This window comes from Bufo gargarizans, chromosome 3, assembly GCF_014858855.1.
Source record: "Bufo gargarizans isolate SCDJY-AF-19 chromosome 3, ASM1485885v1, whole genome shotgun sequence".
NCBI lineage: Eukaryota > Metazoa > Chordata > Amphibia > Anura > Bufonidae > Bufo > Bufo gargarizans.
The window spans coordinates 130,509,702-130,533,374 of record NC_058082.1 but is presented as its reverse complement, the minus strand read 5'-3'; positions in this window follow the sequence as shown (position 1 = coordinate 130,533,374).

Here is a 23,673-nt window from a genome sequence, read left to right as displayed (position 1 = left end):
ATAAATAGACCCGATCTGGCCACCATTTTACATTCAGTCTTTTGTCAGTGTAGAGAAAGGTTGCTGTGTGGAGCAGGGACAGACTGTTAGGGACAAAAACGCTATCAAATAGGTCCACAAAAGTCCTTTTAAGGACTGGTATAGGTGTACTATTGATAGGTGTGCAGTACAGAGGGGTGTAATACACTTATAATATACTTTCTAACATAGAAAGCATATTATAGTGGATTTGTATTGTGCAGCAGTGGTGAGTGACAAACGCAATTAGAAAAAATAATTATAACTGGTGTGATATACCAGTCTCCCCCTCTAAAAAAATTATTTGAAGCAGGGTGTAATAAACCAATAATATACTTTCTATATAGTGCATTTGGGTATGTCCAAAATGGCTGCTTATACATACATTGCATGGCTAGCTAACAGATTTATTTCCCCGAGTGACAGTTATACCTAGCTAAACAGGTCTGCATAACATAATGTCCCTGTAACAAGGTAGATCTCACTCATCAGATATAAAGATGTAGTAGAGGTAACACATATGTTTTATGAGACGTATTATCTAAACTAAATGCGTTAAGAAAACACCTTCAATTGCTTTTCAATGGCTTTTGTTTCAAGATAACGCGGTGAGTTAAGAGATTTGAGTTAAGAGTTTGTGTGTTAACCCTGCTACATCTGTACTTGCACAAAGATGGTGTAGTCTGTATGTAGACTGAAGACTGGGCTTCTCCTTCCCAGAATGCCTTGCTCTACCCATAATTCCTAGCACCTCCCACAAAGCAATAATCTTTATTAACAAGAAAACAAGGTTCAATAATTTTTTCCACCTCTAGATGGTGCTGTTGCCTAACTAATAACTACAGGAATACAGAAATGGCAGCAAAATGAATTAGAAATGAAAAAGACGTGAACTGAAATGAATCTCTCTCTGCTGGAGGCAGATCAGGGGTTTTTCAATTCCATCCAGAAATGTATTACATATAGCCCCGGTTTATTAAAGGGTTTCTGTCACTCCCCAAAAGTCATTTTTCATTTTTGGGCTAATTAAAATCCTTATAGTGCGATTATTCAATATACTCTTACCTTTTTCTGTGTCTTAGTTTCTTTAAAAACCGCACTTTTATAATATGTTAATTACCTGGCTACCAGCAAGTAGGGCGGTTGCTTGCTGGTAGCCACCGCATCCTCCTTTAAAAAAAAACGCCCCCTCCTCCTGTTGATTGACAGGGCCAGCGAGCGCTCTCCTCCTCCGGCTGGCCCTGTTTGCATTCCAAATCTCGCGCCTGCGCCGTACTGGTCTTCAGTCGGCGCAGGTGCACTGAGAGGAGGACGCTCACTCAGCGCTTCTTCCTCAGTGCGCCTGCGCCGGGTGTAGATGTGACAATTGTGAAAGTACAATTTGCCCAGCAAAAATACAAGCCCTCATTACAGCTATTTGAGCTTAAAAAACTTAAAAACTTTATGGTTCTTGGCTGTCTAGAAGCAAAAAAACTAAAAAAAATATGACTTTGTCAGGAAGAGGTAATCATCCAAGAAAAGACAGAAAATAAGAGGGTGGAATAACTTTACAATAAGTGACGATCTCTAGTAAAAGTAAGATAATTCAATTTTTAGATGCAGCGTGTAAACGGCCGGTAACTGTGTTTTGCAGATCTGCTGTTTGCGGACAGCAAAACTCTCACGTTAGCGTGAATGCTGCCCAGATCATGTTATATGAACTGACTAATGCAGAATGAAATGTATCATGTTTTAGTTTTCCTATTCTGAGAGCTTCAAGGCCCCAGCCCCCACTGTGCTCATTACCACAGGATATTAATGGTCAGCACACATGAAGCTAATGCACATGGCTTAATATAATGCATGGTAGCTGTGCACTGATTGATCATTTCATTATGATTATGTTTTATCTTTACTTTGACCTAGATGTATGAAAACATCATGCAACCAGGGCAGGGCATTAAAGTTAGAAAGAAAGTAGTAAAATGTGACCTTCAGATCTCTTATCATGTATTGTCTTGGTTATATATCTTTTCATCTCTGTCAAAGATCCTCTATTTTTAGACATATATAACCTCACTGTGTTCCTTCCCTCCAAGGTCTCCCGCATAAATTGTGTGTCTTGTCTCTCCTGGCTTGTAAGTCAGCGAGCTGACATAGTCTTTTTCAAGTTCATATTCCATTAGTGTTCATTAACGGGAGCTATATAATTAGAGGGTGATAGAGTAGAAAGAAAGCTATGTGACACTTTCAATAGGATATTAAAAGCACAATGAAGTTCAGAGTACACAGCCTAATTACATACCCAGAGAAAGCAAGGATTAAAAATAGGAACTGATATATGACTTTCTACATTCGTTTATCATAGTTTATATTCACTGAACTACATAATGCAATGATGGATGCCCTACTGTTATAATACCCCAATGACCTGGTAACAGTACTCTGGGCGCTTTATATTAGTGCCACTTGGGAAAGAATATTGTTATAGTGGAAATAAAGAATAATGGGAGGTAAGCTTAATATTGCAGGAAACTGTTTCATATAAGTTTATATAAAGCTCTACATATATACTAGATCAAAGGCCACACGCAGAATAAGCAATATTATAAAATATGCTGGAAATAAATGTATATATATATATATATATATATATACTGCAAAGAAAAAGGGGGTCAGTCAGCACATCCCAATGCGTAGGTGCACGCTGCCATCCCGAGAAACACAAAGAAAACAATACAATGCAACAGCACTCTGCAAACCAAATAAAGTACATTAATGCCATAGTAATAGAAAACATTCTGGTGCTAATGCTACGCTTATTTTGTAAATTTCAGATTCTTGACAAATACATTTTGTACAAAATTATTTGGGCCCATCTGCCAAACGTCAAGGCGATCTCTATAGAGACGGGAACCTAACACTAAATGCTACCTGTTATGTGCCAAACAGCCACCATAAAATTCAGGGAGTGCAGGTTCCACATGCATGCTGGATTCACTCTGCTTTTTAACATTTTTGGTGCCAAAATGGCCTTCATTAAATTCAGGGTAGACCAGCCTGTCTGCCCTATAAGCTGATTTTAATTAGGGTAAGTATAAAGCTGTCGCCTACTCTCCTGCACTCACTGAAAGCCTTTTGGCACCAGGAGAGGTATAGAGTGGACTCTCATTGCATTCATTGGAAGCAGTCTGGCACCAAGAGAGGTATAGAGTGTGCTCAGCATGCATGTTGGTGCCCGCATTCCCTGAATTTAATGGAGGCCATTTTGACACCATTAAATTTAGGTAATGCAGGTAGCAGAGTGGACCCAGCATGCATGTGGAATCTGCACTCCCTGAATTTTATGGTGGCCTTTATGGCACATAACAGGTAGCATTTAGTGTTAGGTTCCCGTCTTACAAAGATCACCTTGATGTTTGGCAGACGGGCCCAAAAAATTTCGGGGAGTGCAGGTTCCACATGAATGCTGGGTCCACTCTGCTACCTGCATTACCTGAATTTAATGGTGTCAAAATGGCCTCCATTAAGTTCGGGGAATGCGGGCACCAACATGCATGCTGAGCGTACTCTATACCTCTCTTGGTGCCAGACTGCTTCCAATGAATGCAATGAGAGTCCACTCTATACCTCTCCTGGTGCCAAAAGGCTTTCAGTGAGTGCAGGAGAGTAGGCTACAGCTTTATACTTACACTAATTAAAATCAGCTTATAGGGCAGACAGGCTGGTCAGCCACACCTCCAGTACAAGCTGCAAAGAAAAAGGGAGTCAGTCAGCACATCCCAATGCTCAGGTGCACGCTGCCATGGCTGGAAACATAAAAAAAATACAATGCAACATCACTCTGCAAACTAAATAAAGTACATTAATGCCATAGTAATAGAATATATTGGTGCTAATGCTAATCTTATTTTGTAAATTTGAGATTATTGGCAAATACATTTATACATTATATAACAAATGAACTGTTACATGTAAGAAAGTGACGTATATCAAACTGAATATTCAATGTTGGATGTGTAAATTTCTCCCCGCGATAAATTGGTTAGAGCTGATGTGAGTGGTGGGAAAACATTGATCCAAACTTACATAGGCTCTAAAAGAAATGGCTGCTATCCTTGTTTAAGCTGCGTTAATTGTAGCTACATGTTAAAAGAAATTTACACATCCAACATTGAATATTCAGTTTGATATACGTCACTTTCTTACATGTAACAGTTCATTTGTTATATATTTACTATCGTGCCCGTGTGGTCTCTTCTATGTTGGAGAGACCACTTTGGATGTAAAAACTAAGCTGAACTTTCATAGATATTCGATACGCCAGAAACGTAGGGATCTCCCTGTGTCTAAACACTTTGCTGAGGTTGGACACAGAGAGAAGGACCTCAAATTCAGAGTTATTGATCACATTCCCTCTCTTAAAAGAGGAGGCAATAGGGAATTGTTATTGAAGCAGTGTGAAATAGTGTGGGTCCACCGATTGCATTCACTAAAACAGGGTGGCCTGAATAGTGAATGCAGATGGGATTTATGTGGATAGAAGGTGTGGTCAGCTTGATGAACATGGGGGATCTAACCTGTCCAGTCTGGTGTGGGGAATGTACAACGGTACTAATCTTAATATACCTGATTAGAATTTTTTCTATTCTTTATAGAACCTTTGGATATACCTTTGGTCCTTTGTCTTCTACTAGTAGATGGTGCCAGAAGTGGCTCTGGATGTCCGCGAGTGTGGCTTTACCCATCGTATGAAGAAAAGATGGACATCAGTGGGCAAATCTGGGAGAGTGTTGTACATTGCCCGATGTCAATTTGGATCAATAAAAGTGATTTTGTTACATATAGTGGTGGTGACTGAAGTGCGGTGTGACTAGTCACAGCAAATGCTGTAATAGTCAGCATGAACATGAGAGAAGCAGGAGGAGCCTTTTGACTCCACTCGTGTTGACACCACGTCATACTGTAAAATGGAGGAAAGGGTTATCCCACCTTAAGCCACCAGTTAAAAAGTGAGTGAGTGAAAGTGTGGATTGTGGGGGGAGCGATACTGGCCCTCTGACTGTCTACTGGTAGCCCGGAGGACAGCTGTCTGGTCCGGGTGCTAGGCAGGGTAACCATGGTGGTTGTCCCTGACAGCACAGTACGCACCCACACATATCCCGCGAGCACATGGAGACATCAGAGATGGCAGTGTATTGATTCGCCAATGCGATCACCCAGATTGGCCCACTGATGTTACACTCGGAGTGTGTATTTACACTCTGTCACTATGACGACTAGTACGTCTCCTCTGCTGCTGATTGGATGGGACCGAGTCACATGATCCGCCCCCTCCTCTCCTAACGCAGCGTACGCTGCGTTCCACGTCTATACGCCGCGGTCCAGGGGAGCGTGTGAACGTGGGTGCACGGTGCGTGTTGGGAGGATGGGGTCGGCTGTCTGATTCGGCGCATGCGGAGACGGAGATGGAGACGCCAGATACTCGCGGCCGCACTGAGCACTTCTATTTTAATATAGTAATAGGATACGGCTGCATCCTGATATGGTTTTTAACCCTTTATGTATATGCACTTAGCACTTTTGTAATACACAACTATACAGACTCTTAAATCCACCGTGGGGGATAGGAGAGGATATATGTATATTTATGATACACGTTTTGCATCTGATGTAATGATATTATGTATTTTTGTAGCCAAACTGATGTATATTGATTGTCATGTGACCAAGCACTTTTTGATATCATGTGATTTCACTAATTATACCATGTGATTTGATTGCACTAGCTTGTGGGTATAGATACCCTGTTATTGCACTGTTGTATAGCTTGACAAATGCCTCATTGAGTAGGCCGAAACGTTGCTGGAGAATTAAAGTTTGGGGTCTTCACCCTTTTCACGTCAATCTGGAAGTGCTGCCTCGTTCTTTGGAAAGTGTATACATTGGAGGATAAGCCGGTCTCCTGGAGGAGTTGCACCCAGTTCATACTATCTGACTGTGCTGCTGCGGTATTTGCAAATATATATATATATATATATATATATATATATATATATATATATGTGTGTATATATATATATATATATATTATATATCTCTTTATATATATAAAAATGAATTTCTGTCTGTATGTATGTATGTACTGTATGTCTGTCTGGAAGTTCTTTATGCGCAACCAAACGACTTAACCGATCTTCACAAAATTTGGCACACAGGTACATCAGGTGTCCAGGATGAGATATTCCCAAAAAAATAACCCACATTAGCCAATACAATCTTGCAAGTCTTTCTCTTCAAATCCCAACTGCCATAAACACAGTTTTACTCCAGGTTTCCAAAACAACCCAGCCATTTTTCTTTACTGCTTAAAGGGGCGGGCACTGTGGTAGTCACTGTTATTAAAGGGGTGGGCACAGTGGACGTCACTCTTATTAAAGGGACGGGCACTGTGGAGATCACTGTTATTAAATTGGCGGGAAAAGTGGAGGTCACTGTTATTAAAGGGGCGGGCGCTATGAAGGTCCCTGTTAACGGGGCGGGCACTATGAAAGTCACTGTTAAAGGGGCGGTCACTGTAAAAGTCACTGATAAAGGGAAGGTTACCGTTAAAGGGGCAGTCACTGTGAAAGTCACTGTTAAAGGGGTGGTCACTGTGAAAATCACTGTTAACTTCCTCACGACCGCCGTACGCAGGATTGCGTCTTCGCGGCGGTCGTGCTCTTCTGAGTGGACGCGCCGGTGCGTCCTCTCGCGAGACGCGAGATTTCCGGGTATGCCGGCCCGCGCATGCGCATCGCGGGCCGGCAAAATTCAAAGAAGAAGTTCGTCATCAACCTGCCGGCCACGATCATTGGCTGGCAGGTTGATGATTTTCAAAAAATCCAATCAGCAGCCATTTAACCCCACATATTAGTAAATATGATGGGGTTATATGGCTGCTGTGCTCCTCTGCTCCTTCTTTTGGTCGGTTGGTTCCAGGAGAGGAGCAGAGGAGCACATCATTACTGTGAGTACCCACTACAGTACACTTAGCCCCCAGATCACCTCCCAGCACCCAATTAACCCTTTGATCACCCCTTCTTGCCCCTGTCAATCACTAGTGAAAAGGAAAAAAAGTGATCAGTGCAAACTGTCACTTTTTTTTTTTTTCACTGGTATTGACCGTTAGGTTTTAGGTATAGTTTAGGTCCCTTGGTTAGGTAGTTAGCGATCAGTTAGCGCCCAGCCCACCGCACCGCAGTCCGTTATTCGCTGATTAGCGTATCGCTAATCAGCATTTGTACTTTTATAGTATCTGAAAGTGATCAAAACTGATCACGGTCAGATCTATAATAGTACTAGTGTCACTTTAGTTCGCCCTCCACCCAAAACGCAGTGTTTGCCCGATCAGGCCTGATCGGTCGCCCACACGTGCGTTCGCCCACGCCCGCCCCACCGCAGTGACAAAAAAAAATTTTTTTTTTTGATCACTGCACAATCACTTTACACGCACTGCGGCGATAAAAAAAATCAGTTTTGATATTTTTTATCAACCGCAGCGGCCTCCGGTACTTCGCTAGCCTCCCCTTTGTAAGACAGGCTTGCTTTTTTTTTCTTGGGTAGTCTCAGGGAATACCCCTAAATTTAGTTGCCCACATGTCTAACAGGGGGTATTCCTCTGAAGAGGCCTACAGGCTTCTGACCCAGTCGGATGAGGAGTGGGAACCCTCATCTGATGAATCCAGCGGGTCAGAATACGAACCTGTAGAAAGCAGTGGCTCTCTGACCCAAAGTTCGGACGAGGAGGCTGAGGTCCCTGATAGCAGCAGGCGTACCCGGCCCCGTGTCGCTAGACCGCAGGTTGCGCAGGATCCGCTTCAAGAGCAGCAGAGTGGGGCTGGTGCTGTCGGATTACGTGGTGAGGCATACACCAGCAGCCCAGCCCTTCCTGGACCTAGTACCAGCACTGCCGTACAACCTGGTGAAGTAGCGAGCACCAGATGGGCAGTTGAAGCTGGTACGGTGGCACGTGCAGTAGTGACCCCGTCGCAGCCACCGCAAAGACGTGCCCGTAGAGCCCCTAGAATCCCAGAGGTGTTGGCAAACCCTGATTGGCAGTCCCCAACTTCAGCCGCACCCGTAGTTTTCCCTTTCACTGCCCAGTCTGGAGTTCGGGTTGAGACAGCTCAGATCGGTTCGGCCCTGGGATTTTTTGAGCTGTTCTTGACTGCGGAGCTTTTAGACTTAGTTGTGGCCGAAACAAACAGATATGCCACACAATTTATAACCGCTAACCCGGGAAGCTCTTATGCCCAGCCTTTCCGGTGGAAACCAGTCCAAGTTTCCGAAATTAAAACTTTTCTGGGCCTCCTCCTCAACATGGGCCTGACAAAAAAGCATGAATTGCGGTCATATTGGTCCACGAACCCAATTCATCACATGCCCATGTTCTCTGCTGCTATGTCCAGGACACGATTTGAGACCATCCTGCGTTTCCTGCACTTTAGTGATAACAGCACCTCCCGTCCCAGGGGCCACCCTGCTTTTGACCGGCTCCACAAAATTCGGCCCCTCATAGACCATTTCAACCTGAAATTTGCAGATATTTATACCCCAGAGCAAAACATCTGCGTAGACGAGTCCCTTATACATTTTACCGGGCGCCTTGGCTTCAAACAATACATCCCAAGCAAGCGCGCCCGGTATGGGTTCAAATTGTATAAGCTCTGTGAAAGGGCCACAGGCTATACCCACAAATTTCGGGTCTATGAGGGAAAAGATCAGACCCTGGAGCCGGTCGGTTGCCCTGACTACCTGGGGAGCAGTGGGAAGACAGTTTGGGACTTGGTGTCACCCTTATTCGGCAAGGGGTACCATCTTTATGTGGACAATTTCTACACAAGTGTGGCCCTCTTTAGGCATTTGTTTCTAGAACGGATTGGCGCCTGTGGTACCGCGCGAACTAGTCGCGCGGGCTTCCCCCAACGGCTCGTTAGCACCCGTCTTGCAAGGGGGCAGAGGGCCGCACTGTGTAACAAAGAACTGCTCGCGGTGAAATGGAGAGACAAGCGTGACGTTTACATGCTCTCCTCCATTCACGCAGACACGACAATACAAATTGAGCGAGCAACCCGTGTCATTGAAAAGCCCCTCTCAGTCCACGACTATAACCTCCACATGGGAGGGGTCGACTTCAATGACCAGATGTTGGCTCCGTATTTAGTTTCCCGACGCACCAGACGCTGGTATAAGAAGGTGTCTGTATATTTAATTCAATTGGCTCTGTACAATAGTTTTGTTCTCTACAGTAAGGCTGGGAGAACTGGATCCTTCCTCAAATTTCAGGAAGAGATCATCGCGAACCTCCTGTATCCAGGAGGTTCCGTGGCCCCATCCACCAGTGTAGTTAGCCGTCTACACGAGCGACACTTCCCCAGTGTCGTTGCTGGTACCTCAAACCGACCGCCACCCCGAAAAAAATGTCGTGTCTGTAGCAGGAGTGGAATAAGGCGTGACACCCGCTATTTCTGTCCTGACTGTCCGGACCACCCTGCCCTATGCTTTGGAGAGTGTTTCCAGAAGTACCACTCACAGGTACACTATTAGCATAGGGATCATCTCACCAGGATAGGCACACAGGGCTATTAGGGCCCATTCACTCACAGCTGCTGCAAACGTCTCCTTTCACATGGGACAAAGTGCATAACGCACTTCGCCACATCTTTGGGCGATTTGCGCTTTGCACATTGTCCCATGGGGAAGGAGAGGTTTGTTCTATAAAGGTAAAAAAACAAAAAAAAAACAAAAAAAAAAAACAGGTAAGCAAACAGGTTAATGTTTAGTTCCAAAAGTTAAAGTTACATGTTCTGTTCCAAAGTTAATAAAATTATTGCGTTGTGGCCTGGTTTTTTCTTTTTTTTTTTTTTTTGTTTTTTTACCTTCCAGGTGGACCAACCGATCGACCAGCTGCAGCACCGATGTGCATTCTGACAGAAGCATTGCACTGCTGTCAGATTACACGCAAGTCGGTGTATGCGGCGCTGCAAGACGGGATTTTCTCCTCTGCAGTGACATATACGTTTGCCGAGGCATACGAGCTGAGGAGGAGGCGGCGTTCCTATGCTTTGGCAAGCACTTTGTATATATATATATATATATATATATATATATATAAAAAAATCCCGGCAATGATTTATTCATCCACATCGATTGATGCGATGGGGAAATCTGGTTTGCCAGGGCATACGAGCTAAGTGGGTATGGATGTAGGGCGGAGCTCCTATGTCCTGGCAGACGCCTTTCCCCTCCATTTTTTTTTTTTGCCAGAGATTTTTTCATCCACATTGATCGATGCGAATGAAGAAATCTGTGCCGTTCATTTTTTTCTTTCAGCCCAGAGGCTGAACGGAAAAAAAAATCTCATTACCTGTATGCTCAATATAAGGAGGATAGCAGAAACTCCTAATGCTGGCCATACATGTAATGATTGCGGAGACCCTCAAATGCCAGGGCAGTACAAACACCCCACAACTGACCCCATTTTGGAAAGTAGACACCCCAAGGTATTTGCTGAGGGGCATATTGAGTCCATGAAAGATTGAAATTTTTGTCCTAAGTTAGCGGAAAGTGAGACTTTGTGAGAAAAAAACAAAAAAAAATCAATTTCCGCTAACTTATGCGAAAAAAAAAAAATTTCTATGAACTTGCCAGGCCCCTCATTGGATACCTTGGGGTGTCTTCTTTCCAAAGTGGGGTCACATGTGGGGTATTTATACTGCCCTGGCTTTTTAGGGGCCCTAAAGCGTGAGAAGAAGTCTGGGATCCAAATGTCTAAAAATGCCCTCCTAAAAGGAATTTGGGCACCTTTGCGCATCTAGGCTGCAAAAAAGTGTGACACATCTGGTATCGCCGTACTCAGAAGAAGTTGGGGAATGTGTTTTGGGGTGTCATTTTACATATACCCATGCTGGGTGAGATAAATATCTTGGTCAAATGCCAACTTTGTATAAAAAAATGGGAAAAGTTGTCTTTTGCCAACATATTTCTCTCACCCAGCATGGGTATATGTAAAATGGCACCCCAAAACACATTCCCCAACTTCTCCTGAGTACGGCGATACCAGATGTGTGACACTTTTTTGATGCCAAGGTGGGCAAAGGGGCACATATTCCAAAGTGCACCTTTCGGATTTTGCAGGCCATTTTTTACACATTTTGATTGCAAAGTACTTCTCACACATATGGGCCCCTAAATTGCCAGGGCAGTATAACTACCCCACAAGTGACCCCATTTTGGAAAGAAGACACCCCAAGGTATTCTGTGAGGGGCATGGTGAGTTCCTAGAATTTTTTATTTATTTTTTATCCACTATTTCCCAGGTGTCTCCCAACCTGCACATCTGTGGTTCTGTCAGGTCTATTGGTTAATACTAAGTCTAGTATGGCTGTCCCTCTAGTCGGGTCCTGAACCAGTTGGGAAAGGTAATTGCCAAAAACCTGTTTCCTTTATGAGATATACAGGCTTCAGTTTCCAAGTCTATATCTGGATAGTTGAAGTCCCCAATAATAACAACATCATTATGATTTGCCACCTCGTCTATCTCGTTTAGTAGTACATTTTCTGTGGACTCTGGTGTATTAGGTCGTTTATAGTGAACTCCTATTAGTATTTTATTATTGTTTTTGCCTCCATGTATTTCTACCCACAGTGACTCCACATGTTTCTGTCCCCACTAATATCTTCTCAGACTGTTTGCTTTAGACAGAACTTTACATAAAGGAAGACCCCTACCCCTCTCCGGCGATCCTTTCTAAACAGACTGTAACCTTGTACATTAACTGCCCAGTCATAGCTATCATCCAGCCATGTCTCAGTTATTCCCACTATTATTATTATTTATTATTATTTATTATTAAAGCACCATTCATTCCATAGCGCTGTACATATAAATACCATAGTTCTCCTCATACATCACCAATTCCAGTTCACCAGTTTTATTAGTCAGGCTTCTGGCATTAGTATGCATACATTTAAGAGGTTTATGTATATTTTTTACCCTACACATTTTCTTATGAGCTGTTCTAGTCCCTCTTTCCATTTTTCCCCCAGTCCCATTACCTTGCCCCCTGTGTCTATCTGCCCTATTTTCCCATCCTATAATGTAATTACCGTCCCCCCCAGTCCCTAGTTCAAACACTCCTCCAACCTTATAGCCATCTTCTCCCCCAACACAGCTGCCCCTTCCCCATTAAGGTTCAGCCCATCCCTACGATAGAACCTGTGTATCCGACAGAGAAGTTGGCCCAGTTCTCCAGGTACCCAAACCCCTCCTTCCTAGACCAGTTCTTGAGCTACTTTTTAACCTCCCTAATCTCCCGCTGCCTTTCTTGTGTGGCTCATGGTACAGGTAGTATTTCGGAAAACACTATCTTTGAGGTCCTTGCCCTAAGCTTGTGACCTAAATCCCTAAAAAGATTTTTAAGGACCCTCCACCTACCTCTAACTTTGTCATTGGTTCCGATATGGACCATGACTGCTGGATCTTCTCCAGACCCTCCCAGTAATCTGTCGACCTGATCCACGATGTGTTAAACTTGAGTGCCAGGAAGACAACACGCTATTCGAAGATCCTGGTCTTTGTGACAAATTGCTCTATCTGTACCCCTAATAATGGAGTCTCCCACTACCAGCACCTGTCTGGCCTGCCCTGCTCTCCTGTTTCCCTGCTTACTGGAGCTGATATTCCCCTGACTGGCAGATGAAGGGTCCGGCTGCAGCAGTGCTCTCCCTGAACTGACATCCTCTTCATCTGACAACCTTGCAAACCGGGGGGGTGTCAGATCAGGGCTAGCCTCCCTGGCACTCTACCGTCTACACCGCTTTCTAACTGTTATCCAGCTGGATAAAATAAAGTCTATGAGAAAATTAAAGAGCCAGGACAGGAAGTGACTTAAAAAAATGATATCCAGTAAATATCACCTATTTTTTGAGAAAACAAAAACATAGAATATTTACACATAGGCGACTAATATGTGATAAAAATGTTAATAGTGGTCTCCTTTTAAATTTAATGGTTTACTTTTGTATAAACATTCACAATATTTCGAATGTCTGGAAAATCTGGGACTGGAAAATGTTAATATAAAACAGAACATTGCAAAAATTGGTGCACTACAATGGTAAATGCAATTTCCCATATGGCCCCTGTAATTGCCCAAATGGCACAAGTAGGTTAGCGTTAGGTGCCACTATGAGAGACCTTGACCAGGTGCACAGGCTCTGGTATGTTCTTGATATAAGAATATATTTGTGAAAGTCTCATTTTAAATATCAGAGTGGGTTTAGCTTTATATTGTCAATTGCATTTACCATTGTAGTGCATCAATTTTTGCAATGTTCTGTTTTATATAATCAATCACAGCCACACATTTGGTTATCCTATGTAGGATGTGTTTGTGGTACATGTGGTTTGTTGCAGGCATCCTCCATTGTATGCATTTTTGCTGGGGATTGCTGTTAGCAACGGATCACATGGGCAGGATTTGCTCCCCCAGCTAGAAATGCACAGCAGCATTTGGGGTTTTGAGCATTTTTCTGCCTTTTACGAACACTTTATTTTGTCATTTTGTTTGTAAATGTGTACCTGGAGGTGTGGCAACTCCCGGTTGAGTATTATTTAGGTGCACCTGTGTAGCCTGTGTCACATGACTCAGTGAGAGATGGGACTCACAACCTCATCCCTCCTCCCATTGTATGTGTGATTTCACGCTGGAGGTAACCCTGGAGTTGTTCACTGTGTGTCAGACCTTATGCTCCTGTAAATGCCCATATGGCACCTGTAATTGCCCATCCGGCATGGGTAAGTTATCGTTAAGTCCGTGCCACTATGAGAGACCTTGACGAGGTGCACTGGATCCAGTATGTTCTTGATATAAGAATATATTGGCAAAAGTCTCATTTTTAATATCAGAGTGCAGCAATTTTTGCAATGTACAGAACATTTACAGGTCCTTCTCAAAAAATTAGCATATTGTGATAAAATTAATTATTTTCTGTAATGTACTGATAAACATTAGACTTTCATATATTTTAGATTCATTACACACCAACTGAAGTAGTTCAAGCCTTTTATTGTTTTAATATTGATGATTTTGGCATACAGCTCATGAAAACCCAAAATTCCTATCTCAAAAAATTAGCATATCACGAAAAGGTTCTCTAAACGAGTTATTAACCTAATCATCTGAATCAACTAATTGACTCTAAACACCTGCAAAAGATTCCTGAGGCTTTTAAAAACTCCCAGCCTGGTTCATTACTCAAAACCGCAATCATGGGTAAGACTGCCCACCTGACTGCTGTCCAGAAGGCCATCATTGACACCCTCAAGCAAGAGGGTAAGACACAGAAAGAAATTTCTGAACGAATAGGCTGTTCCCAGAGTGCTGTATCAAGGCACCTCAGTGGGAAGTCGGTGGGAAGGAAAAAGTGTGGCAGAAAACGCTGCACAACGAGAAGAGGTGACCGGACCCTGAGGAAGATTGTGGAGAAGGACCGATTCCAGACCTTGGGGGACCTGCGGAAGCAGTGAACTGAGTCTGGAGTAGAAACATCCAGAGCCACCGTGTACAGGCGTGTGCAGGAAATGGGCTACAGGTGCCGCATTCCCCAGAAACAGCGGCAGAAGCGCCTGACCTGGGCTACAGAGAAGCAGCACTGGACTGTTGCTCAGTGGTCCAAAGTACTTTTTTCGGATGAAAGCAAATTTTGCATGTCATTCGGAAATCAAGGTGCCAGAATCTGGAGGAAGACTGGGGAGAGGGAAATGCCAAAATGCCTGAAGTCCAGTGTCAAGTACCCACAGTCAGTGATGGTCTGGGGTGCCATGTCAGCTGCTGGTGTTGGTCCACTGTGTTTTATCAAGGGCAGGGTCAATGCAGCTAGCTATCAGGAGATTTTGGAGCACTTCATGCTTCCATCTGCTGAAAAGCTTTATGGAGATGAAGATTTCATTCTTCAGCACGACCTGGCACCTGCTCACAGTGCCAAAACCACTGGTAAATGGTTTACTGACCATGGTATTACTGTGCTCAATTGGCCTGCCAACTCTCCTGACCTGAACCCCATAGAGAATCTGTGGGATATTGGGAAGAGAAAGTTGAGAGACGCAAGACCCAACACTCTGGATGAGCTTAAGGCCACTATTGAAGCATCCTGGGCCTCCATACCACCTCAGCAGTGCCACAGGCTGATTGCCTCCATGCCACGCCGCATTGAAGCAGTCATTTCTGCAAAAGGATTCCCGACCAAGTATTGAGTGCATAACTGAACATAATTATTTGAAGGTTGAATTTTTTTGTATTAAAAACACTTTTCTTTTATTGGTCGGATGAAATATGCTAATTTTTTGAGATAGGAATTTTGGGTTTTCATGAGCTGTATGCCAAAATTATCAATATTTAAACAATAAAAGGCTTGAACTACTTCAGTTGGTGTGTAATGAATCTAAAATATATGAAAGTCTAATGTTTATCAGTACATTACAGAAAATAATGAACTTTATCACAATATGCTAATTTTTTGAGAAGGACCTGTATATCATCAATCACATCTGCACATTTGGTTATCCTGTGTAGGATTTTTTTTGTGGTACATGTGGTCCGTTGCAGGTATCCTCCATTGTATGCATTTTTGCTTTTTGCTAGGCATTGCTGTTAGCAATGGATCACATGTGCAGGATTTGCTCCCCCAGCTAGAAATGCACAACAGCATTTGGGGTTTTGAGCATTTTTTTTGCCTTTTTAAGACCAAAATCCTGCCTAAAACCCCATCTTGGCACTCTAAGCAGAAATGACGCTAAGCAGAAATATTATATTTGCAATCTTTTTATATCTCAGCAACCTATACAAGAAATATTTTTTTCTACATGTTCTATCAATGTCATCGATGGAGTATTTTTTGCAGACAAGGCAAAAGGTATTCAAGCAAAAATGTTCACATTTACGTAACCTTTTTTCTAATCTGATGTATGGAGATAAGCACTGACTTGACAAATACCATTGTTATTTTGTAAACTACAGCAGTATTTACTACACCCCCCCCCCCCCCCAGTGAATAAAATAAGCCTTCCCCATGACTGACAGTCATTCTTATAAATTATTGCTACATTTATTATATGTAAAATTTGGATAATGGACATAACTTGTAGATTAAAATTCCTGGTATTGTACAGCTGCAAGTTTCTATTCCCCATAAAATTTCCCATAAATACTATAAAGCATAATGTCATATATGACATGGATTAATCATGTCATTGAAGGATATTGTTCATAATTTCATTACTTTTGAAGGTAGTCCGGCCGCCACTGCAAGTATAACTGGCCCTGAATGTGCTCTGCTTAAAGAAAGAAAGGGGCACTCAATTCCAAGGATAAGCGTCTCATCCCGGCTGCTTCTAATCCCCTGTGGACCGGAAGTGTGTTGTCCTATCTGTTGTAACATGCACCATGGTAGCCAATAACTGGCCTCAGCATCATGTGTTGCTTGGGAACACATCGCCACTGAGGCCAGTGAATGACTGCAGTGAGCAATCTGAATTCATATGGGACATCACACTTCTAGTCCACAGGGCACTTAGATAAATAATTAAGTGACCTACTCTCTTTAGCCAGAGCAGATTCATGACTATAAATACAATTGTAGTGAGTGTTGAACAACCCATTTAGTTCTAAGCTTGATTTGTGAGTTATGTGCTTAACTGCTATATCAAAATATATTATTTTTCTTCATATAGGAGTAAAGGATAAACTTCCCAGAACACAAGTACTATGCACACACTGAATGTACAAGGAATGCTGTAAATGGAATCATAGCTCCCTATCCTTTCCCCACAATTTTAGTAGGGAGAAGGTACTTGGCTAGCAGAATAACTTAGATGCCCATAGCTGGTTCCTTGATGGATTCCCTGGCTAATGTCTAGCAGCAGTTGAACCAGATACAATGGAAATAGTTGGAAGTACAATTGCTATGGGCAATTTCAATGGAAAAAGTGACTTTAAATGTACTGGGAGAATATGCTGGAAAGTGTCCAGATCCCCACTAGATCCCATTACAGTAAATGAGGATCTGGAAGTGCATGGTGGTATGTATCCAGCAATGCTGGAAACAGCGGACTCCGGCATTACTGCTGCAGCACATACATGCCACTTTGATAAACTGGAGTTCTTGGATCCACCACCAAAACACTTGCTTGGTGGTGCTCAATGCCATAAGTCCTTAAGTAACAAATTATGCAGAGATGGAGATCACATGGCCCTCACCTGAAGGTTTAAAAGTCTTTCTTATTAAACTTGCAGGTACATTATGACGTGGAAATCATAGGCACTTGTGATTTCCACATCGTGATATACCTGCAATTTAAATAGAGAAAACTTTTTATCCTTCAGATGAGAGCCATGTGATCTTCATCTCTGCATATTATAGTCAGACAAAACAAAGGTCACATAAGGGAGGTCAGGTAAAACCCATTATCAGACAGACAGAGTAGTCAGACAAGCTAGGGATTTGGCAACAATGGTCAGGCAAGATCAGGTTGCAATACAATGAAAAACATAAAAGATCAGTCATTAAAGCCATGTTAAAATACTTTTATTTAATAGGAGTCGAAACTAGGGTATAAAACACCTACCCTAGTGTTGGCACTGAAGCCAGTAAAATGCTTCTTTAAATATGATGCTCTGATTGACAAGTCAGCTAGCATCCCTGCCAACCTTGCTTTAAGGATCATTGGGTTGATGAAGAAACAGCGCTGGGACACAGACTTGTAACTACATTTCGAATACTAGTTCTGAAGCTGTAAGAATTGAAAATGCACTTCTGGACTATAACATAGTCTCTTGATCAGAAAAAGATAAATGAGGCAATGCATTTGCTATGCTACTCAGCCTCTTTTATATTACATATCCATAAACTGTGAAACAGCTTTTATAGCTGAACATGAAGAATAATCTTTTAAAACATAATTCTCTTCAAAGTAATAGAAATTACAGAAATGATTGACAGTTCAAATCACTGGAGATACCAAAGTTTTCCCCCATCAATCTGCACTCAATCCTCCTTTTAATGAGAAATTTTAGAAATGTTAGCAAATTTATTAAAAAGGAAAAACTAAAAATTTGCTAAGTGTCATAGTAAAAAAAATTACTATGACACTTAGCTCTGGGACCTCTCATTTCTCTTGATTATCTCTGTGATGTTTCTACACCTCAATTGAAGTCTACCTATGGTAAATTCAGTTTATTGGTAATTATATGGAAAGATAGAACCCTGGCTATAAAAAAAATCCTCACAGCTTGAAAGTACATATGGAGGCACAGGTCTGGAGAAGAGAACAACATTTATGCTGCACTGAACATTCCCAAGAGCAAAGTGGCTTCCATAATTCTTAAATGGAAGATGTTTGGAACAACCAGAGTCCTCCTAGAGCTGGACACCCCACGAAGCTAAGTAATTTAGGGAAAAGGGCCTTGATAAAAGGTGGCCAAAAAGAGAATTGTCACTCTGGCTGAGCACCAAAGATCCTGTGTGCAAATTGGAAAAACTTCCAGAAGGTCAACTATCACTGCACCACTCCACCAACCTGGGCTTTATGGCAGAGTAGCCAGAAAGAAACCTCTCCATAGTAAAATGCATATGAAAGCTTTCAAAAAAGCACGTAAAGATCTCAGACTATAAGAAAAAAGATCAATTATAAGCATAATGTTTGAAGAAAATCAGGCACTGCTCAATAACTGTCCCTACAGTAAATCATGGTGGTGGCAGCATCAAGATTGTGGGGGTATTTTTCAGCAGCTGGGACAGGGAGACTGGTCAAAGTTGAGGGAAAGATGAACGGAGCAAAGTACAAAGATATTCTGAATGAAAATCTGATATAAAGTGCTTCACTTCAGACTGGGATGTTTTCCTTTCAATAAGACAATGAACTTAAGCAAATAGCCAAGACAACACAGGAGTAGTTTAGGGAAAACTCTGTGAATGTCCTTGAGTACCCAGCCGGAGCCAGAGCCGTGACTTGGACTCAAATATTTCTGGAGAGACCTATAAATAGTTGTGGCTGTTTATTGACAGTCTCCATCCAACCTGACAGGGCTTGAGAGGATATGCAGAGAAGAATGGCAAAGTATTCCTAAATCCAGGTGTGCAAACCTTGTGGCATAATACCCAAAAAGACTGGAGGCTGTAATCATTGCCAAAGGTCCTTCGACTAAGTAATGAGTAAAGGATCTGTATACTTATGTCAATGCAAGTTTTTAGTTTTTGCTTTTTAATAAATTATCAAAGATTTCTAACAATCTGTTTTCACTTTTAGGGTATTGAGTGCACAATGATGGGGGAGAAAAAAAACTTTTCTATGTCTATACAAGGTCACAACATATGGATGGAATTGGGTGTGTATAGTTATGTTTTGGGTGGAGTTAGAAGTGTGGCCTAGTATGAAAAACTTTTATGACATACTTTTTAAAAGTTGGGAGGTATGGTATTACCAGTTGGGGGGTGTCCATGTACAGTCTGACATCAGTGCTTTCAGTGTCAGACTTTGTAAGGAGGTACTCTCAACTGGTAACAAACTTCTGCACCTTTTTTGCAAACTGCTAGCAATTAATTCACAACTTCAGGGAGGTACCTAGATCACACAGCCATTGAAGTGGTCTCTCACTGGTGGCTTCTGTGCTGGGGTAGGCTGAAGTCACAACATAAAGTCAGTGGTCTTAGCTAGGAGAGGAGCAAGAAGAAATGTCAAAAGATGAAACAGTAGTCAGAGTTCATTAACAAAGCCAAGGAGTCAAAGAGATAATAACCATGTGTCATAACCAGGAATGAGTCAATAGAAGCTCTTGTGTTGGGCCCATCTACCAAGCGTCAAGGTGGCTTCCGCAGACAGGTCCCTATCAGTAATATACCGCCTCTCTTGGACTTATCCAAGTCCACATTTTGAGGGCAGTGTAGGAACCAGCTACATTTGTACTTTGCTCAGAAGCCCCAGGCAGATGGGCGTTTGCCGCCCTGAAAATGTGGACTTGGATAAGTCCAAGAGAGGCGGTATATTAGTGATAGGGACCCGTCTGCAGAAGCCATCTTGACGCTTGGTAGATGGGCCCGACACAAGTTTGATCAAAATGTGCGCTAAGAGCATCCATAGATCCATTTATAGTAGGTATAACACCACTTGAATTTAGAATGATCCCCATTTCTTAGCTTTACTGCTTATATGTGTGTGCAGCCATTATTTTTTTAATAACCAGGTATGAAGCAGAAGAATAAACAGAAACAATGCAAAGCTTTTTTCTTATGCTTGCACAGATGAGGATAGGATGCTTCTGGAATGCAATATATGATCCTACATATGGAGTGAGCAGAATTTCAGATTGTGCGTGCTCAGAGCAGCATCCTATCCTCATCTGTGCAAGCATAAGAAAAGAGTTTTAAGCTTTGACTGTATGCAAAATCAGCTTATTATAGGACACATGCGGTATTATACTATCCATAATGAAAGTGCTTGCATGACTAAGATCACTAGTTTTAGGCTTGATTAGATAAAAAATGTCAATAATTCACATAATAAAGTATGCTATACTGATCACATGATCAGGTTGATCTTTCACATGCATGTTTGGTCATGGACTGAATACTAGAAACAAATTGGTCACAATTAGTGATGAGCGAGCATGCTCGGCCGAATATCTGTTCAGCTCGAGCATCGCTATTCTCGAGTCTCCTCCCCGCATGTTTTGCCGGTTTTAACTCCTTTCCAACCGCCTAACGCACGGATGCGTCCTGCCGGCGGTCGATTCATTCCTCCTGGACGCATCTGTGCGTAATCTCGCGAGACGCGAGATTTCGGTCTGAGCGGGCCCGCGCATGCGCATTACGGGCCGGCAAAAGTTAAAGAACAATTTCGTCACCAGCCTGCCAGCCAATGATCGTTGCTGGCAGGCTGGCGATTTTCAAAAAATCTAATCAGAAGCCATCTAACACCTTATATTTATAAATATAAGGTGTTAAATGGCTTCTCTGCTCCTCTGCTGGTCCTTTTGGTAAGTTGGTCTCAGCAGAGGAGCAGGCATCACAGTGAGTAGCCACCAAACACTACACTTAGCCCCAGATCACCCCCCATTAACCCCTTGATCACCCCTTGATCGCCCCTGTCAATCACCTAGTGAAAGGGAAAAATGTGACCAGTGTAAACTGTAACTTTATTTTTTCACTGGTATTGACTGATAGTTTTAGGATAGTTTAGGCCCCTTGGTTTGGTAGTTAGCGTCCAGCCCACCGCACCGCAGTCACTTATTCGCTGATTAGCGTATCGCTAATCAGCTTTTGTACTTTTATAGTATCTGTAAGTGATCAAAACTGATCACAGTCAGATCTATAATAGTATTAGTGTCACCTTAGCTCGCCCTCCACCCAAAACGCAGTGTTTGCCCGATCAGGCCTGATCGGTCGCCCACACGTGCGTTCACCCACGCCCGCCCCGCCGCAGTAACAAAAAAGATAATTATTTTTTTGATCACTGCAAGCGCTGCGCCGATAAAAAAAAATCAGTTTTGATATTTTTTATCAATCGCAGAGGCCTCCGGTACTTCGCTAGCCTCCCATTTGTAAGACAGGCTTGCTTTTTTTCTTGGGTAGTCTCAGGGAATACCCCTAAATTTAGTAGTCCAAATGTCAAACAGGGTGTATTCTTCTGAAGAGGCCTACAGGCTTCTGACCCAGTCGGATGAGGAATGGGAACCCTCTTCTGATGAATCTAGTGGGTCAGAATATGAACCTGTAGAAAGCAGTGGCAGTCTGACCCAAAGTTCGGATGAGGAGGTTGAGGTCCCTGATAGCACCAGGCGTACCCAGCCCCGTGTCGCTAGACCACAGATTGCGCAGGATCCGCTTCAAGGGCAGCAGAGTGGGGCTGGCGCTGTCAGATTACGTGATGAGGCATACACCAGCAGCGCAGCCCATCCTGGACCTAGTACCAGCACTGCCGTACAACATGGTGAAGTGGCGAGCACCAGAAGGGCAGTTGAAGCTGGTACGGTGGCACGTGCAATAGTTACCCCGTCGCAGCCACCGCACAGACAGGCCCGTAGAGCCCCTAGAGTCCCTGAGGTGCTGGCAAACCCTGATTGGCAGTCCCCAACTTCAGCCGCACCTGTAGTTCCCCCTTTCACCGCCCAGTCTGGAGTTCGGGTTGAGACAGCTCAGATCAGTTCGGCACTGGGATTTTTTGAGCTGTTCTTGACTGCGGAGCTCTTGGACTTAGTCGTGGCAGAAACAAATCGGTATGCCACTCAATTTATACCCGCCAACCCGGGAAGCTTTTATGCCCAGCCTTTCCGGTGGAAACCAGTCCAAGTTTCCGAAATTAAAATTTTTCTGGGCCTTCTCCTCAACATGGGTCTAACCAAAAAGCATGAATTGCGGTCATATTGGTCCACGAACTCAATTCATCACATGCCCATGTTCTCTGCTGCTATGTCCAGGACACGATTTGAGACCATCCTGCGTTTCCTGCACTTTAGCGACAACACCACCTCCCGTCCCAGAGGCCACCCTGCTTTTGACCGGCTCCACAAAATTCGGCCCCTCATAGACCACTTCAACAACAAATTTTCAGATTTGTATACCCCTGAGCAAAACATCTGCGTAGACGAGTCCCTTATACATTTTACCGGGCGCCTTGGCTTCAAACAATACATCCTAAGCAAGTGCGCCCGGTATGGGGTCAAATTGTATAAGCTCTGTGAAAGGGCCACAGGCTATACCCACAAATTTCGGATCTATGAGGGTAAAGATCAGACCCTGGAGCCGGTCGGTTGCCCTGACTACCTGGGGAGCAGTGGGAAGACAGTCTGGGACTTGGTGTCACCCTTATTTGGTAAGGGGTACCATCTTTATGTGGACAATTTTTACACAAGTGTGCCCTTCTTCAGGCATTTGTTCTTAGAACAGATTGGGTGCTGTGGCACCGAGCGACCTAGTCGCCGGGGTTTCCCCCAACGGCTCGTTACCATCCGTTTTGCAAGGGGGGAGAGGGCTGCCTTGTGTAACGAAGAACTGCTTGCGGTGAAATGGAGAGACAAGCGTGATGTTTACATGCTCTCCTCCATTCACGCAGACACAACAATACAAATTGAACGGGCAACCAGTGTCATTGAAAGCCCCTCTCAGTCCAAGACTATGACCTTCACATGGGAGGGGTGGACTTCAATGACCAGATGTTGGCTTCCTATTTAGTTTCCCGATGCACCTGACTGGTATAAGAAGGTGTCTGTATATTTGATTCAATTGGCTGCATATAATAGTTTTGTTCTCTACAGTAAGGCTGGGAGAACAGGATCCTTCCTCAAATTTCAGGAAGAGATCATCGAGAACCTCCTGTATCCAGGAGGTTCAGTGGCCCCATCCACCAGTGTAGTGAGCCGTCTACACGAGCAACATTTCCCCAATGTCGTTGCTGGTACCTCAACCCAACCGTCACCCCGAAAAAGATGTTGTGTCTGTAGCAGGAGTGGAATAAGGCGTGACACCCGCTATTTCTGTCCTGACTGCCCTGACCACCCTGCCCTATGCTTAGGGGAGTGTTTCCGGAAGTACCACACACAGGTACACCTAGCATAGGGATTGCTCTTACCTGCCGATCCT